General features: G+C 40.1%; 1 protein-coding gene and 1 long non-coding RNA gene across 2 annotated transcripts in view; one reads left to right on the forward strand and one right to left on the reverse strand.

Moving 5' to 3' along the window:
* LOC117938658 overlaps positions 1–10380 on the forward strand; it is a 22563-nt gene extending 12183 nt beyond the window's left edge. The window contains exons 2-3 of the long non-coding RNA XR_004655456.1: positions 1836–1838; positions 10369–10380. This is a non-coding gene — a long non-coding RNA (uncharacterized LOC117938658). The remainder of the gene's footprint in view (positions 1–1835; positions 1839–10368) is intronic.
* Positions 1–19455, reverse strand: part of cdk17 (cyclin-dependent kinase 17) — a 48119-nt gene extending 28664 nt beyond the window's left edge. The window contains exon 1 of the mRNA XM_034863378.1: positions 19119–19455. The gene's annotated coding sequence lies outside the window, so the exon portion shown is untranslated. The remainder of the gene's footprint in view (positions 1–19118) is intronic.
* Between the last annotated feature and the right edge of the window lie 823 nt (positions 19456–20278).

The raw sequence follows: 20278 nt of genomic DNA on the forward strand, positions 1-20278 counted from the left end.
TTCTTTCCTTCTTCATTTGTAATTTATTTATATACTTGTTTAACTTAACATGTATTCTTAAGTACATATTCATTTATTCACTCAGTATCAGTATTATTATTTTTTCTTTATTTCTTTTCATGTTTCCTTTTGAATGTGTGTGAATGGAGGTGTGTGCATGTCGTGTTGCTAGAAACTGCTACAGGGACTAGATCCCAGCAGGCTGTTTGTCTTGTGTTTGGACCTGGACGGGGTGCGTTTGGGGTGGGTTGGGTTCTGGGAGAAATCAGCTTGTACTTCTTTTTTTTTCTATATAACTACTGTGTTTTCATTGTACTAATGATTGATGTGTATCAAGTTGTGAAATGCAATAAAGAAAGTTGGACAATAAAGGGAGAAATGAGACCCCCCGAAACTCATTCTGTCTCTTTCATCATCAGCATCTCCAGAAAGTATTTTTCACACTTTTTGACCCAAATTCCCAACAACCCCCACTTCATCCCTCCTCTGCTCCCTCCGTAATGCCTTCCAAGTGCATTCTGGGTAGTACAGTGGATGAAACTTCAAAGGGCAAGCGATGGGGGAGACAACAGGCAATACGGCCTAATTACTGGACTGATAATTACACAGACATACACCTGCCTACCTCTAGTCATAGCCTTCCTTCCTTTCTACTCGTTTTCTTCTATTCTTTCCCAACTCCGATATCACAATGAGGTAATGAAACGGAAAAGTTGGCTTCACATCCAATCTCAGAGATGTGGGTGAAAGTGTGAATGTGAAGAGGAAGACTGGGAGGAGGAAGAAATAGGAGAGGAGAGGAGAAAGTGAGTTCATTACAATGAACGGAGCCATAATGGACTCTTTGTGTTTGGTTAAGAGCCATGAAATGTGCAGGCATGTACAGTGCTGCTGAGAGAGAGGGAGAAAGAGAGAGAGAGAGAGAGAGAGAGAGAGGGGGGGGGGGAAGAGGAAAGGGGAGAAAGAGGGAGAGAGGTCTACATCAACAATTCTATCATTATTCTGTTCACTTGTATGTTTATTGTATATGAGATGTATCTACTCCTTGTTGTTGTTTATATGTATGTCTGTTCTTATGCTTTGGCAACACAAATGGATTTTTGTCATGCCAATAAAGCAAATTAAAATTGAAACCATCCAGCCCAACCAAATCACCTGCAGACAGAAACAGAAATACATGACCTACTGGGAAGACACTACTTAAGTAATACTCAGGTATTACTTGTAATACTTGAGCACCATACTTTACCACAGACTCAGAAAGACTCTGAGCAGGTCCAGGCTGAGTGGACACAGTCTGGCTGTGGAAAACCGCAGAGACAGAGCATCACTTCCTGCTTCACAGAGCAACACTTCCCGCTTCACTGTAGCACATTAAGGCTACTGACGTCACAACTCTGTTCTTTACCAATATTAAATGTACACTCCCAGATTTTGATGAGCTCTCCGATCAGACAAAAAAGAAACATCTACTTGGAGAAAATGTTGTGAGCAGCGAGATCTGTGAGCGCATGTACCAGCACAACAACACGTAACGTCTGCAGTTCATAGAGGTAGTAATCTCTGGTTTGGATTCAATTCTAAACCGGTTATCGATGCCACGCGATGAATCCACTTTTTTCATGTAAATATCCTGTGTGATTTTAAAAATACACATATAAATCTGAGTTTGTTTGATTTTGACATATATTTGTCACCCACAAGTTTGAACGAAATGTTTTGTTTACTGAGGTTTTTATTGTGTAGTCATTCCATGCTGAAGCCTTAAAGATGCGGAGTCAGAGTCCACGTCAGAGGCTCCGTCAGGTTTAAAGGTGGAGAACATTAAACATGAGGGGGTCATATGGAATGTGATAATGTAGATCATCAGTAGATTGTCTTATGTTTGTCTTATTAGATCATGTCCTTTTGGCCCTTTTTGTGCATTTTTCCTGCACTCTTGCCTAAACTCTAAGTTGTTGTCCATTATCCCGTCCTCTTTCAGTCACTCTGTTTTCTGATTGGTACATGTCTGGACACAGGAACGTTTAATTAAAATAAACACATTTAAAAAATCTATAACAAAAAGGGGAGACAGAGAGACAGAGAGACACAGAGTCAGAGAGAGAGAGACACAGAGTCAGACAGAGAGAGAGAGAGAGAGACACACAGAGAGATAGATAGAGACACAGAGATAGACAGAGCCATAGAGAGAGAGAGACAGAGACACAGAGAGAGAGAGACAGAGCGAGACAGAGACACAGTAAAAGACACAGAAAGAGAGAGACAGACACACAGAGAAAGACAAAGAGACACAGAGTCAGAGAGAGAGAGAGACACACAGAGAGAGAGACAGAGGGAGGGGGAGGTGGCTCAACTCTACATTAGGTTTGGTTTCAGTGAGTAGCTTTTGTGTTTACAGCAGATTCCAGAGAATTAAAATCATTAACTTGTTTTAGTTGAGCGATCAAGTGCGAGTTTTCCCCAAATCCAGTGGACCCTAAGGTACATGGTCGCTTTGTAATTACTCAATAAATGTATGTTTTCAAAATTGAATGAGTTGTCAAGTAAGTCCTCCCCAAACCCACGTTCCTAAAAGTGGTCATCACGCTGATTACAATCTATTGGGCTGATCCAAACGCATCAAGTATTCAAAACAGTGTGTCCCACTTACATTACATCGGGATAAAAGGCAGATGCTTTTTAATATACTTTTGTTTTTGTTCCCTTGTGTAGTGGGTGTTTTGTAGTGTACTCCCAACATCCAACCAAGCATCAACTGTGTGTGTGCTCCTCAAAATGTAATCCATTATTAGCTGTGTTCGGAACAGTGTTTGCTCCCTAAATACATATGGTACTATTTATAAAAATAACAAAAAAGAGAAATTATTAAGTTTAGTTTGATCTTCGTATTGAAAAAAAAAAATAATAATTATTCAGAAATTAGGGGTGGGAATCACCAGAGGCCTTTCTGCGATTTATTGCAAATTTTATTATTTATTCCCAACTTCAAATGATGTTCCCAAAAGGAAACCTTGTCAACATCAGTTTTATCTAAAAAGATACATTTCTCTCTGCGTTCATCTCACTCCAACTTTATTGCTGCAAAATAGGATTGTCAGGCAGACAAACTGACCAACACACATAATAAAAGATCCATACTTGGCGCCTGTGTATCGATACAGTATTGCCACAGAAAGTATTGCGATACAATACTGTATTGATTTTCTATAATATAGTATTCTACCTCTGACCACAATATCCAAAACCCAACCACTAATATCAGTACCCAGAACAAACTTGTACCATCTTATTCAAAAACTCTCATTAATACTTCTGTCAGTTCTATATTTAAAAAAAATAAAATAAAAAAAATAAAAATAAAATAAAAAAACTTAAGCTGACGACGAAATCAAGCAAAACAAAGAACAGAGGCAGAGTTGAGAGGAAGGCTGAACAGTTGCCACTTCTCAAAAGGACACAAATGACATAGCTGTTTAAACTGTTGCTCGAAATAGACCTGCTCATATGGGACTCACAACTACTTTAAAATAGAACGAGAACAAAAATCATTCTCCTTTGAACAGCGGACACGAAGAAGCCGGGACAGAACAGGGCCCGAAGCAACAAAAAAAAAGAGCTTGCATGTCAAACAGATCTATTGATCAATGTTTGAAATTTATTTGTGGTTCAACCCTAACTGCATATTGAGTCAGAATGCCCTGTGGCGTTTGCGTCTGATCAGGTGGGTTTTGTTTGTAGCCCTTGCCCTAGTTTTTTTCTTGTTTTTGGTTGATTGAAATGAAATGAAAAATGAAAAATCTGCCAATTAATTCAACATTTACTTTCTTTGTGAATTTTTTCATTAAACCAATTACTTAGTATTCACAGCCTGCCCGCTGCCAACATGCACTCCGAAAGTTTGAGAAAAACTAATCAAAGCAGTGTAGATGAACAACTTTTAAGGAAACGCTAGAAGGCAAAACCTGAACTCTCGCAGGTGTTCACTATTGATTTGTCCTCCTTTAAAATGTCTGGTTACAGGATCAAAGGCAACTTCCATCACTGCAATCATATAGAGATCCCACAGGCAGGGAGTTCCCCTCATTCTGAACGTATACATTACAATGAAAGCACCACTGTCTGTCCTACATCTGTCTGTCATACACAAAGACTTAAAAAAACCATGAATCTGTCACCTACCAAAACTTTGAAGCCTGCCTGGGGCGGATGGGAGGTTAAGAGCCCTGCTCAAGAGCATGGTAATGATGGTAATGAGGGGGGTGGGGGTGGGGGGGGGGGGGGGGGGGGGGGGGGGGGGGGGGGGGGGGGGGGGGGGGGGGGGGGGGACATTCTTTCACTTTCCCGAACCAGATTTAATCCGGTTGATCTGGAGATTGAACTGGCGACCTCCCGGTCACAGGCTCTCTTCTTTGGCCTTTAGTCCACCATCTGACTAGGTTTACCCAGTCTAGTTTTCCAGCTCTAAACCCAATAGATGAATTATGAATTACTCTAGTTTCCATGTCCTATTAGTGTCTAGAGTCGGTAGAACATTTTAGTTATTTTTGACATGCTAAAAATTAAACCTAAGAATTCTAAGTATCAACCCAAATTACATTCATCCTCATATCAAAACTACTTCATCAGCCTTTAAGCGCCCATTTCAGCTGAACCCTACTGGGTACAGTCACAAGCATGTGTTTGTGCAGCTATGAGAACACACACAAACAGAGCATCAGTGCCACTGCCCAGCGCAGTGGGCGCTTTCCACTGAAAGACCCTTTGTTTTGCTTGAGATAAACTAACAAAAAAAAAAAGGAGCTCCAGCATGACCGACCCAGAGGGGAGAGTTGAAATAACCCTGTGTATGTCTAAAAGAGCACAAAAAGGCTACAATATGAATACTAACAAGATATGAACAATGACCTTGATCTTTGGGTAATAAAGAGATGTAGGAAAAGAACGGCAAAGAGTGAAAACCGTTTCACGAGCTTTCACGTGAGAGATTTCAAGAGAAGTGAGACAACTTTGCGTGTCATTGGTCAACAACCGACACCAGAATCACCACACGCCCAGAGGCCTGTACTACGAAGCAAGACTTGGCGTTAACGAGGCAACTTCAGGTTCAACCCAGGGTTTTGTGTATCACGACGGTGGATCACTTGTTACCGGGTTAAATCGCCATGGTAACTTATGCTGAACACCAAACCTGTTCGGGAGAAGGTTATGTTGGAGATCAGAGATCAACCAGTGTGAAAGAACCCCCTACTGACCAATCAATGCTCAATTGGTGACAGCGTCAACGTTCTTAGAAGATCAGCTGGAGCTCGGTGAGCAGAGAGAGTGGTGCGCTCAGAAAAGTTTAAAACATTTAGAGATCAACAGAGTGCTCCCCCATTGGTCAATTCTGGAACAATATTGCATCCCAAATGCATTGATTAATGTTACTGTGCTTGTTACTAGCAAGGTCTTGATTCTGAATGACCTGTCACCTGTGATTGTGACTGGTCCCTTGTCTTGTGTCTGTCTGTGTGTGTGTCGTTTTATGTGCGTGTTTGTCTTTTTCTGCAGGTGTAGTTTTATCTCCCTCCCTCCTAGCTTTCTTCTCAGTATAAAAAAATTGATCACAAAAAAAACAAACATCTAAAGACCGACAACACCCTTTAACATTCCCCGATGGGTATTTTTATGAAAGATGTAGATTTTCAGCCTTAGGGAATTATGTATAAGCTATTTGTCGGCTTCTTGAGCCATGTGTTGCCAATGCACATTTGGGTTCGAATTATACTCACTTATTATCACTTCCCACTGCCAGAGTTGCAGCGACAGATTAAGGAAAGGACAAGTGTAATTATGGCCAGATCTTGTGCCTAACTGATGAGGAAGTAATGATAAGCATTGTGATTTATGCATTTCCAGTGTCTGCTTTTTGTTTTGCCAGCTTCCCTTCCTGTTTTAGGAAGCAGCGACTGTATTGTGTTTTACCTGTTAAACCATGTCTGTCCTCTTCATATTTATGTAGAATTATAGTTTGCTCTTCTTACGTAAAATATGGGGCTCTGGTATGTGTTTGCGATTATAATATAATTCAATAAAATAAGATATATTACACTGCATAATGAGCACTATTACTTTTGGTACTTTAAGTATATTTTGACAATACTTCTGTACCGTTACTTAAAGAAGATGTTGAATGCAGGACTAGTAACTGACAAGTAATTTGTAACTCTCGAACTCTGCTTTTACTGCAGTACATAATTTGAGTCTTCCACCTCTGTAAATCACCAACAGTCGTGCATGAATACCTGCGGCAGTAAAACCACAGCTCAGTCCAGCATTTACTTGCAGCTCAGATAGATAGATAGATACTTTATTGATCCTCAAGGGGGAATTCAAGAGTAGGCTAGCAGATAACCTTTAACGTTACCTGCCTGTCACATGGTCTTTAAAAAGTCCGCTCAGTGAAGACCTGCACATATTGACAGATGTTAGAGTCCCTAGTCAAACGTTAACAGATGTATTTAGCGGGCAGGTATTGAATTTATCAGGAGATTTGTAGTTTTATCACCGCATGTACCAGCACCAATATCCCTTTAGAAAGAACTACAACACACCGATCCGGTGACGTTCTGAAACGTTCTGAGGGCAGCGTTCTGCTCTTTGGGGGCTACAACTTGATACTGTTTCTTTCTGCGGCAAGGGTTTCTTGAAAGGAATAAGGGTAAAACCTTTTTAAGACCTGACTAAATGAAATCTAAGACCTCGGATTAAAATCTGGCTGTTTTTAAGACGTTATAAGGATACATTTTAGACTTTATAAGTCCCTGCGGAAACCCTTGGTATTATCTTTAGCCTCGCTGCTAGCAGCTTTCTGGCAACTCTGCAGTGAAAAATGGCCGGGGGACAATGTGACCCTTTATTAATCAGGTGATTTATTTTGTCTTTGCAGCAAACATAAAACACTGACTACTGTGGGTTCACTACCCATGGAAAAATGTCTGCGTTACTTTGTCCATGACAACTGCAGACTAGCAATAGTCCCAGCGGGACTTGTCATTGGTTAGGGTTAGGCATTGACGTTGAGTATTTAAGGTTAGGATGGTCAGGGGATAGGACCTGAACAAATCTGTTACCTTGTGTAAGCATGGATGTTTGGCCAATAGTAGCGTGTGATTGCTATTGAAGGGCGGGTCATGCCTAGAAGTTGCCTGGATGCCATAATAACACGTTGGACTAACGTTACGTCACATACACACAATGCCCACAAGCAGGGGTGCCGACCCCATGTAAAAAAAAATAAATGGGCAAATTAATAATTTTAGATTAGTTTTAACCTATTTTTTGGGGCCCTTGTCAGTCATGGGTCCTTGGAATTGTCCTAACTTTCTCCCCTATAGGACACCCCTGCCCACAAGGCAACGACAGCCGTGGCAGGGTACCCTCAGGAAAATCAAATAAAAAACATTTTATTTAAATGAGCAGTAATATTTAGTCCAAATGTATTAATTGGTAACATGGAATCATTCATATCTCTGGCAAATAATATCCCACTTTGTGAGCAGGTTTCTCGACTCTCGTACCTGTGCATCATCTAAAGTATCAAAGATGTACAAATAATCCACCAAGGACAGACATAAAAAAAACATGATGCAGAAGCAGAAGAGAAAACAACAAGGAGAAGAACACAGATTGTCGGGATTAATGGGGAGAGATGGAAAGAATGAAGATAAAGATTGAAGGGAGGGCGAGCTGGGTGGAAGATGGTATTTTATTTTTGGGTATGAAGATTGCAATGTCTCCAGGCTGAACGAACACACACACACACACACACACACACACACACACACACACACACACACACACACACACACACACACACACACACACACACACACACACACACACACACACACACACACACACACACACACACACACACACACACACACACACACACACACACACACACAATGCAGTGTCATGTGTTTGCAGCAAGGGGAGGGGGAGGTTAGAAAGAAACAAACAGACTGTGTATATATAAATATATGTAGGAGCGTTTGTGTGAGGGGGTTAGCTTAAGGTCATGCCAAAGGCAATACACTTCATCTATCTCCAATTACAAAACAGGGATAGGGTGCAGGTTAGATGATCCTCTTATATCGGTTGTTAGTTTGGCATTGCCAAACCTATCTCCACAGCGCTGTGGAGACACAGTAGGTCCGGCTACACAACACACACTCCTGGATAGGAAGAGAAAAAAAAAATCTCTGGGTTGTTTGCATTTCTTTAAACCAATCACAATTGTCTTGGGCGGTGCTAAGCTCCGGACGCAGAGGAGCAAAATAGATTTGGGAAGAAACTTGTTTTGGTGGAACATTTTCACCCCGCATAAGAAAAACGCCACATGCAATATTAAATGAAGTTAACTGTTACAGAAACGTGAGCTATTTAAATTAGCTGGATACATGGTTACACCACATTTGCTCTTATCAGTGTACAGATGTACAATGCTTTAAAATAGGAAGTATGGCCAGCTGGCGATTAGCTATGACACAATTATTAAGCATGCTATCACATGACTGTTAGCTATCTGCAGCAGGAGTTGGAGTGAACATGAATGATGGTCATGTTGCCCTGCTGACCTCATTCTAGCTTTTTACTGTATAAACAAGTGATTTGCACCGCTGCAAGTCATTGTTACGCCTCGCTGGCATACACAATTACCACCTGCAGCTTCCAAATTCACTTTGTTGGGTCTAAGTGGATTGTGGTGTCTTACAGTAAGGTATAAATACACAGTCATGCCTAAGCTCATTGAAGTATGTGCTTGCATTTAATGTTAGGATGTAAAAATAGTCCTCAGAAGAAGAAAAAATTGACAATACTTTTATGGAAGTAAACGACTTGGATATGAAAACATTACCCACCTGCTGTTAACCCTCTCTGTGACATCCCCCCCACACACACACACACACACACACACACACACACCGTTGTGTTTGGGAAATCAACACCCACTCCGTCTGTTACATAACACTCGTCTGTCTTATTACATCCACACCAGATTAATGAGAAGCTTCCGGTCTGTCCAACACACACGCACACACTCAGAAAGTGTGTTGTCCTGTCTGAATGTTTGGTTGGAGAATCCAAACACACAGCTGAAGATGGCACATTCCAGTGGAGAGCGATGGGAATTATAGGAGCTTAAGTGCACACACACACACACACACACGCACACAAACAAATGTTTGTTAGAGAAGCTGAAAGGAGAAAAAAAAGTTGCATCAAAACTTCTGAACACGATATTAGCTAAGTCTGTATTTTACTTGAACTTACTGACATTACCCCTCCCCCCCATGATGTCCCAACTTTCCTTGCCAACGCAGACAATATAATATAATATTAGTAATATTAGTCTTTTGCAAACATGGCAATAAACCTCTTCCCACTTAACTAAAAAAATATCCTTAAAACAAAGCCTATGAATGGAGCATATTCAGCCAAATATTGAAAACTTTCAATGCTTTTAATTTATAAAGCTGCATGGAAAATAAAATCCCGAAAGAATCCGTGAGCTCTTGTTGCCAGCTGGGGGTCATCCACATGCGAAGTTGCCAACTGCAGCTTTAACATGTGCTCAAGTCAGATCATAGCAACAACACATCAACAGTTGCCCACACCCAACAACACAAAAACAACACCCTACCAGAGAGAGATCTCAAAGGATGGCTGGTTGCCTTACACAAAGGAACATGACTTTAACCTCCCTCCCTCCCTCTATTATCAACTCTCCTCCTCCTCCTCCGCTGTCTGTTTTACGGCTTTCCATCGTGCATCCTTTTTCTCACGCCCCACCACTCCCCTGAGCACAGTCAACAAATCCATCTCCGCTCACCCCGATGCCTCTGGGAACAGGTGTTCACTTCCCTCCCTGAGGTGCCCTGTTTTGTTTGTGTGTGTGTGTGTGTGTGTGTGTGTATGTGTATATCTCATTGGCCTGGGCTATTTCCTGTCTTCATGCCAAGCCAGGTGGGACGTCCCATCCCAAGACAGTGACGCAACATTTCCCATTTATTCATTACATCAGACATTTGCTGGCCACAGAATATCTTTGTGCCTACTTCAGCTGCTGTGACGCACACAGCTTTATTGAACAAATGATTGCTGGAGTTTATGACAACAGAAACAATAAATGTTAATTTCCAACATGTTTGTTTGTCCATTGCACACAATATCTTGAATGTCTGCAGCTAGGTATTGTTTGAATTTTTTCTAGAGAGTTTCCAGAGAGAGTTCTAGAGGAAACAGTTACTTTGAGACCCTGTATTCATTTGACAAAAGTCTTCAACATTCTCAAATGTTGCATTATGTTCTTGATAAAAGCTGCAAAGGGGTTAGTTGTAAAATAATAAGCTTAAAATAAGTTTTAAATAAGTATTTGAAATCAGAAGACTAAATAGTGAACAATATAACACAAATATTATCAGGCATTCTTTGCTAAGTTTCAGTATTTACACGGACTTTGTTTTCCACACCCAGTGGCTAACGGATAATGTAAGCAAAGCAATGGAAGAAATTGGAAGAAGAAGAAGAACTTGTTACCATTACATTTAAGGATTATTCATTTTGAGAAATATGCTTACTTGAGCCCGATCGATGAAGGATGTTTAACGCCAATACCGATACAAATATTTGGACATTTAAAAATCTGATATATATTTAAAAAACAAAAATCCAGAAACTAGTAGCAAAACAGATTTCCCTAACAATTATTTGTAGTTATTACTAAAATAACATAATCATTTACACACTGGGGCAACAAGGACGTTGTAGAGCGCCCTCTGGTGGACACACTATGCAACGCAAACGCTCATAACATGGTTGACCGTTTTTATTTCATTTTTAAAATATTAATTTTAAAATAAATGAATATTTTTTTTAAACAAAAACTGCCCGATAGTTATCGGCCAGCAGATATATCGGTCGAGCTCTAATGCTTACTTGCCTACTTAAAGAGAGTTAGATGATAACATTGAAACCCATTTAATGTCTACACTCACTATAACGCCATCCAGCAGCCAGTTAGCTTAGCACAAACACAATAAACCCTGGGAAAACAGGTAGCCTTACTCCGTCCAAAGGCATCAGAATCCGTCTACAAAGACATCGAAAGCTCATTAATTAATACATGAAGTTGAATAAAACAAGTGGGGTTTTACAGGGGTTTGTGCCCCGGCAAGAAATAGGCTGGCACATAACCCCTCATAGTGTGCATCTCAACTACCATTCTTTGTGTTAAGGCAAGCCAGGGGCATAAGTCCCCTGAATTCCTATCAAGCTATGGTACTGTCCAATTTCAGTATCTCACTGCGTGTGCAATTATTGTGGAAGTTGCTTCTCGTCTATTCCCAAAAACAGCGAATGATGCGTCTCAAATCTGTTTTGCTGTTGTTACTTTTCAATCACACCGCACATCCTCACCAAACCAAGGACCAGCTAACTCCCAATTCTCTTTCCCTGCAGCGGACGACCAAGAAACATGACGGAGCCAATGATATATTTCTCTGCCTCACTACAACTCTGCATTCAGAAGAGACGCCTGCTGGATTTCTATCTTTGATGCCATGTGCTCATGGCAGCGGTGTGCCTCACAGAGATCTCCTGTCAATCAAATGGCGTAGGACTGTATTCTAATCTCTTCATCCGTGGGCTTTCTGTTGATAAAGTCAGAGTTGTTGTAGTTTCTTAGTCTGTTCAGCCCATCACTGCACTGCACATATAGGAGTGCTGCTTTAATCTGATTAGACCGGATTATTAGTGAGTGCAAACGCACAAAGTGTTACTGACCTCGATACTGATCCGACCTTTCAGATAATGATGAATGAGTTGCTTACCGGTGCTAACACGGTGATGAGCTTGAGAAACATACAATCTCAGAGGAATATTGGGAACCTCCTGCTTTTACAGCAACATGTCTGCAAAAGAATTCATTTCAAATGGCTAAAAAAGCGCCAAGGCGCGACTCTTTTCTCTCCGGGCTTTGTGAGGGATCGTGTTTTCGCGACTGCGTTCTCTGAACTTTTGATGCACTTTTTTGGCACTGATTGCAGATAGCGCCTGTGTGTGAGGCAATGATTAACCCGCCAGGGAGAAAAGAGAGATAAATACAGATTCATACTTGAGATTAACGAGGAAACCCACTTTTATACTGAGAGAAGTAAGAGGAGGCAGCAAAGTAAGAGAAAGCAGTCAGAACAGTCGGTCTTAAAACTCCCAGAGCTCACAGGTACAACTTCTACTAACACAATACAGCTTCCTCTAAAAAGTAAATGTTACTGTAAAGTCCACCATATTCTACTGCACATGGAACGATTTGTTATTGTTATTATGTGATGATAATGTGAGACGGGTTAGGAAAATTGTTTTTTGAGAAGCAAGCAGATGGTAAGAGTTGTGTAGGACGGGATGTCCTGAACAGCAGAATGACTAGAGCGGACTGTACTTGGCACTGACAACGTGCCACTTATGTGTGTGTGTGTTCTTAGAGGTGCCAATATAAGGCATTTCCCCTAACTATCGGTATCCGCATTTATAATGTCTGATTAAAAAAATATATATTTTAAATAGGAATTTATCACAATCATTTATTCGTCATAAATAATTATGATGAAGAACAAAAAACATAAATGCCGATACCGATAAAAAATAAAAACGGACGGTCAACCGTGTTATGAGTGTTGCATAGTTTGTCCACCAGAGGGCGATCTACAGTGTCCCTGTTGGCAACACTAAATATTTTGTTTTTGTCAAAAAGGAATTTAAGTTTTATATCTTAAGTTTATATTTTTGTACATTTTATTTATCAGAATTTTAATATATTTAATATTGATGTTCCTCTGTTTTTTTGTGACAGTAAAACAAATTATCATCTTACTATTTTAGTGAAAACACAAATAACTAATGTTAAGGAAATCTGTTTTGTTACGCATTTCTGGATTAGTAATAAGTATATCGGATTATTTGAATCGTGTTGGCCTTAAAAATCCTTTATGGGTCGAGCTCTTGTTGGTGTGCACATAAAATCTACTTTTGGAATCTTGTATTGTGAAAATCATTTTATACACATATTATGCAGGCCACCAAAACAGGCTTGGAGTTTGATTGAAGTCAGCGCAATCTAAAAATCGCAATTGTGGTCAGAAAAATGGTTATTTAGAAGTTAACCCTTAAATCGTTCAGTCCTACCTTGAAGTGAAAGGAGTATGAATATTTTAACAACAGAAGGCCATTTTGGTCTGTGCTGTATTCCTTCAAATAAGCAGTTTAGAGTGTTGGATTAAGTCAAGCTAAGGTTACTCTGGGTTCATTAGGTGAAGTGTTGAATAATCGGATTACTTACACATTAGGAATAAACACATATTTTACAAGGAGGAAATCCTCAGCATAACAAAGCGTTCTTAAAGAACACTGACATGTCATTGAGCCCATTTTAAGAACTCTGTTTTACAGCGTGACCTCTGCATGTGTCTGTGTGCATCATGTAATCCCTGTCTGATGCTGTTCTAACAAACATTGCCCTCGGTTATTCTTCAGATTATGAGCCAATGTCAGCCACCCAACTAAACCTTCCATACACACACACCTGGCAAAGCATGATGGGATAGTTATCCTGGGTGCAATTGGACAGGTTATGATGGCAAAACACATCGGAAATAATGGTAAGACAGTGTGTGTGCGTGCGTGGGTTGGTGTTTTTCAGCACAATGTGTGTGTCAGTGTGCAATGTGTGTGTGTGTTTGTCTGAGAGAGAGAACAAAGACTAGGCTAACACACTCGTCCATTTTCTTACACAACTATGTGACACACATAGTTGACCACACATGCCTTCTGACACCCAGTAACATTCATACAAGATGACCACACCAGTATTATGAGCTGGCTTTGTTACACACACACACACACACACACACACACAACCAACATCTTTTACCTTTGAGGTAGAAAAAGTTGTGTGTGAGATACAGAAAGAATGGACTTGCAGCACTTCAGATTCCTTGCATGGCTCACATAACTTCCCTCAGTCTGTGTGTGTGTGTGTGTGTGTGTTCCTATGGCTATGAACGTGTCTAATTGTGTGTTCTTGCTGCACCCAGCCCACACTAATTGTATTCATTCTGGAGCCCTAGAATTAGTTAGACCCCAAAAAAGCCCAATAATTACTACTTCACCAACATAATGCCCACCCTGTGGCAGTGCAATGGCAGGAAGACATTTCCCATCAGCCCCAAGGGCTGTTAGCAAGTCCTTCTCTCACATGTAGTTACATTCTAGGGTTTTTCACATGTTCTGTTCTTCCTCAGGTGTTAGACAGCACTCAACAGCTCTTACCAACAAAAAAGGGAAGGGGAGTAGGGGAGAGCCGGGACAGTTGAAACACATTTTAATCAAACATAATTTACAAAGCGGTCGTATCGCACTGAAAACTAATAGTTTGTCACCACCAGCCTACACGTGTCATCTGTCAAATACAGTTGCATTTCCAGCTTTGAACAAAACCATTCAGGAGTTATTACAGCAAAAGTGGGATGTGCATAATGTTTCATCGGTCCCTTCTGGACAGGACGAATGAAACAGCATGGGGGGAAAAATAAAACATATAGTTTAAGCCATAAAAACTTCCCACAACTTTAGTTTTTTTCTATACATCATGAATGGTACTTCCAAAAGGTGTTACTTTAGATAGATTGTTGCAGGGCGATACGTCTTTGTGATTGACTGTTAACAACTCATTGCCATCATCCTGAAGCGTGTATGAAGTGGTTAGGGAAATCATCCATGTACCGTGGATGATTCTGCCATTTTTATAGCTAGAACAGTAGGTTTTTCCATTTATATCATGTTTTCTACTGTGGAAAATGTCGTTGCACTAGCTTTTTAACGTAGGTTAGACCACTGGACATCCAAATAACGCCCCACAGCCCGTGCGTCTCCATAGGATGACATGGGAAAACTCAACCCCCTATACCTGGTTGGCCCAAATATAATTTTATCTTTCTAAACCTGCTTTTCCATGTCTCACTTACATAAATAATTGTACAAACACAGATATTTGTTCATTTACTTTAAAATACATGGAGTTACATCCAGGTCGGAACAGCGGTTTCATATGCCATTACAACCTGTTTTGCTTTCAATGTAAAGAAGCATGAAATATGAAAGTCTGGGAGTGTGGAGAACACTTACTGGTCCACTGAATAAGCATGTAGTTGAACCTTGAAATGAAAAACACTCATTAATAATCAAAAAGATGTAACCGCTAATGAAGTTTACTTTTCACCATCAAAATGTGTTCATCGGCTATAACTCTGATAAAAGGAAATAACAGGGAGATATTTGGCTAATAGAAGGAGGTTAACATGCTCTATGTCACACACACACACACACACACACACACACACACGTTCACACACACACACACACAAGACGATAAACACCTCTATCTGATCAATAAAACATCACACAAGTTGGGGTTACATAAACGGGAGAGAAGAAGAGGGAGATTGCAAGCTGCCGGCCTGGTTGTCACTAGCAACAGTGTTTTGGAGGCTGATCATGAATAAGAGCAGTCAGACTGCTAAGCATGCAGGGATATCACCATGCATTGCACCTCGAGTTTTTTTTTGTTTTTTTTTGATCAGCCTATGTACAGAAACATTTTATAACACAGTTTAATACTTACTGTACTTTATAATTGAGTTATGTTGAGCTATAACATAAAAAAACAACATGGTGACCACGCCGCCCTGATTCTGACAGGCACCCCAGCTTTAGACAAACTGCTACAGTGTGGGACACCCCAACGTTTCAGCTGACAGCAAGCTGTTTGGCTCACCACGCTGTCATGTCATCAACCACATTTCACTGATTTTTTTTTTTTTTTTTTTTTTTTTAACAAGTCTGATATCTGTTCCTGCCTCTTCAGTTTAAGGGCCCCTCCAATGATTTACCACTGGACTTCCAGACTGATCTTATGAAATGGCGTATGTATTACACGACAATTCATATGCCATTATTGGCGTGTTATCAAGAAGCATACTCGCATTTTGGGACGTTTATCCTCCATTGACCTACATTACCTTGCGATAGCGTGTGAATTTACTCCAAAGTGCGTAGTACGAAAGGCCGAAAATCTGCAGAGGGAGGTTGGTCAGGTTGGTGGACGGGTAAACACAGGACTTTCACCCAGGAGCCCGGGGATTGTTTCCCGCGTGTCACGTTTTCTAAACTTAACCGTTGCTTTCTTCTCATGATTAAATAGATAGACAGATACAGAGATAGATTTATTGATCCAATAAAACAGGAAAATACAGTGTTACGGCAGCGAAATCAGTCACACAGAACAGAATATAAATATAATGACATACTAGCACACAATATACATACATACACACATACAATAAAGATGAAATAATAATAGGAATAAACATAACACGCCAAGTGGCGTGTGCATTTACGCCCGCTGTATACAGCGTAGATATACACACGGATAGTTTAAAAATGCGTACAGATAACACGCCACTCGGCTTAAGAAAGTCGGTGTGTATGTTTATGCCATGTCATGATGTCATGTTGGGACTTCCATAAGGTTGGGGGACTCACAGGAGACCAAATCAAAGCAGCAGAGGACGAGGCCATGACTATAAATCTGCAGTCCCCAAACCCAAAGTAAGGCAACCCGAACGTCAGGGTTACGTTATCAGACTTCCAGAGCCACAGAAGGCTATTTTTACAGGTAGAAATGTACTCGCAACGGCTAGTTAACTGGGCTAAAATAAATGGATTCATTAAAATGGTAGCATGCCACTTTTAACAGTCAATGGAGAATGAGTTGACTTGAAGCCTCTACCCAGATTACAGCCACCTTTCTAAAATAGCCACATGGCAGCACTTAAATTTCCTCAAACTGGAACCAATCACACATCTCACAACTTCAATCTGCTGGGAGACAGTCGGCTTTACTGTACCTATTCTCATCAGTCAGTCCCAGGTGAAAAAAAAAAGTGAGAAAGAGTGTGTGTGTCCCATTGCACACACTCTCAGATGTCATGTTCCTGCTGTAATGTGACATAATGCAGAGACAGATCGATGCAAGCTATATGGCCCACAGACATGGGGAGGAGACTGTCAGGGTAATTACTTTGTTCTCTGGGGGTGTATCACTCTCCCAGCTAACAGCCTAGATTTGAATGTGGGTCAACACACACACACATATACACACACACACACACACACACACACACACTACAGATGAAGGACAGTGGAAGTAAATCCAGGTCAAACAGGAAGGGTAAAAGAGCCTACAGCCCAACCGATAAGGATTTTATAGGCCGATGCAGATACCGACACAAACATTTGGTTATTTAAAAATCCGATATCGGCCAATATATATACACATATTTTAAAAAATCCAGAAAAGCGTATCAAAACATAAAAGATTTCCCTAACATACAGTTAACATACAGTTATTTGTAGTTATTTATGAGATCTCACTAAAATAATATGAGGATTAATTTTGTCACAACAGAACAGAGGAAGATCAAAATATATTAAAGCTCTGATAAATAAAAATGTATAAAAACACAAATTTAAGATATGAAACTTAAAGCCCTTTGAACAAAAACACTATAGCGGAAAAAAACATAACATGGTTGACAGGCCGTTTTTATCTTATTTTTTGAATAATTATTTATCAAAACCATTTATTTGTCATAAATGATTCCGATGAATGAATATTTAAAATTTTAACATCCATTATAACTGCCGATACCGATAATTTGGGAAATGCCTAATATCGGCCAATTTATCGGTCGGGCTCTAGAGCCTACATGCATCACGGATGCTCTGCTGCAGAAATGAATTATAGGTGGTCGATATGACCGGATACCATCTGCTATTGATTCAAACAGTGATGATATGGGGCTTTTATGATATGATTGACAATTGCCAAGTGCACCCTAACTGTAATGTCCGTAAAATGGAATATGAAGCATTTTTAGATGTGTTTAGGAATCCAGAGAGTTTATCTACCAACAATTCACTTAGCCTAATATCTTCCACCTGAAGTTACGAATCGCAAAAGCATCTTCAACAGAACTCGCTAAAAACTGGTAAAACAAGCATCAAAACAACAATCAACAGCCATTTCAAAGTCACTGTTATTGTGAAGTCATTTCAAATTCATGAACACAAATCATTTCAAAGGAGGAATTGTGTCAAGCAAAAGGATGTTTTCAAGTTAGCAGGAGGAAATGTCTTCAGCTGGTTCTTCCATTTTTTTTGCATATGCATTGAATGTGGCACAAGCAGAACTAAAGGCACCTCCAACAGCAGAACAAAGTCTATGAACAAAATGTTCATAGATTTATATGATGTCATATCAGGAAAAGGTACGTCAAAATACAAGCAGATGCTAGAGGTAATCAATTATCTACATTTCCACGGTAAAAAGGAACGTTGCTACTTTGCATCTGAAAACAAACTATCCCTGTTATTGACACATGTTAAAAGTAAACTAGTCATGAATCTGTGACTGTAGGCAAAGATTAATAATGAAGATGTTTACTATTGCTTGAAAATCGTGTCTACAGTGTTACATATTACATGTATTTATTTTTTAGATTCCTGCAAACAAATGCTTGCCCAGAAATCACAATAATGCAGTAATGTTACTCTTGCTCTTAATTTCAATAGGCATAATTATATTTTACGTTGGTACCTACAGTTTGTCTGTGATCTTTCTACAATACATATAGTGTTATGTCGCAGGTGGGGGGTGCTGTCAATACATAGCCTACGTTAGGTAAACAAACCAGACTCGTATTTACACCCGATATAACAAAATAAGAGATGTTATGTGTTCAAATATGTGCGATACGGTAGTTGTTAAATATGATGAACAGCTAAATATGATGAGTCTGGCTGAATTATTCTTCAGCTGCCGTTTCGTCTGTGTTGACATTTCCACACACCGCTGTGCAGTCTTCGTCCTAAGCGTTCGGACAAAATGTAACGCCACGGAGTCTATTATCGGACAGGCTGTGTGTGTCCAGAAATGACAATTTGAGCCAATTTACCTGAAAATGGTGAATTGCCTGGTTTCAAGCCAACTCTCCGGAGCAGCCAGGCCCGGATGCCCTCCTCCGCTTTATCCGCCCACTGAAGTAGGCTAAAACACAGCTCCGTCTGTGTTTGGTTTCGATTCCAAACGCTACGTTAGAAAAGAAATATCCTCCGAAACTCACGGGGAGCTATGAGGGGTGTGAGGACGAAGAGCTTGAGACCGAACCCCCAAAATGTCGTTAGTGTGGCGGTGAAAGCAGTTTAAAGAGGCTGGAGGAGGACCTGCTGTCGACACAGGAGACGGGAGGGGTGCAAGCTAGCTGCCATCAAACACCACGCTGTGGGGGCTTCCTGTACCATTTCAAAATAAATCCAATCAGCGGGACCTATGTAATTTCCTATAACTTTCAAAACAAAAGCACCAACAACGCGGTTCACAGTTCCAGTCATAGTTTTCAAAAATAAAAGTGACAAAACTTTTTTTCTAAATTATCTAGACAGCCTATGTAGATAGTTACATGCGTGTGTACATAGATTCTTATTTAAGGCTGTGTTGTGACATATTTCAACGTAGGCTAATAAATAACTCCGCTCTATCAGCAAATGGAAGCGTTGGGAAACGCAGATAATGAACGCGATCTTTATTTGAACAGATCCTTTCTACGGTTTCTTGTAATGTATCCCTTTTAACATTGCAACACAGCAGCATTTCAGCGGTCTAACAATGTAACAACATTGTACAACAACTTTTTAAAAATGAAAAAATATTAGAAAACAAATTGAAATTGGTGGTTTGATTGCTGTCCATTTTCAGTAACCTTCCACAATCGATCATAAACTAACAAATACAATTAATTTTTAAGGAATTTACTGCATTTCAATTGGAAAAGATGATTTTTTCGGCGTTACTGTCAGAAGTTGTATTTAATTTCTCCTTCCCAAATGTGAATTGTGTATTAAATGTATTTTTTAAAAGAGTGAGTATTAATATCAATCGCTAGCCTATATGGTCTAAGCACACATGGGAAAATGGGACATATATATACAGTACGTTTAGCAGACAACTTAAAAAAACTAACACTAGGTTTAATATTTTGATTGATGACGCCACCTGCTGGAACAAAGCTGCAACTCGTTTGAGTCCGCTTTTACAGTGTTAGCAATTCACTAAACG

Source organism: Etheostoma cragini, chromosome 23, assembly GCF_013103735.1.
Source record: "Etheostoma cragini isolate CJK2018 chromosome 23, CSU_Ecrag_1.0, whole genome shotgun sequence".
Taxonomy (NCBI): Eukaryota; Metazoa; Chordata; class Actinopteri; order Perciformes; family Percidae; genus Etheostoma; species Etheostoma cragini.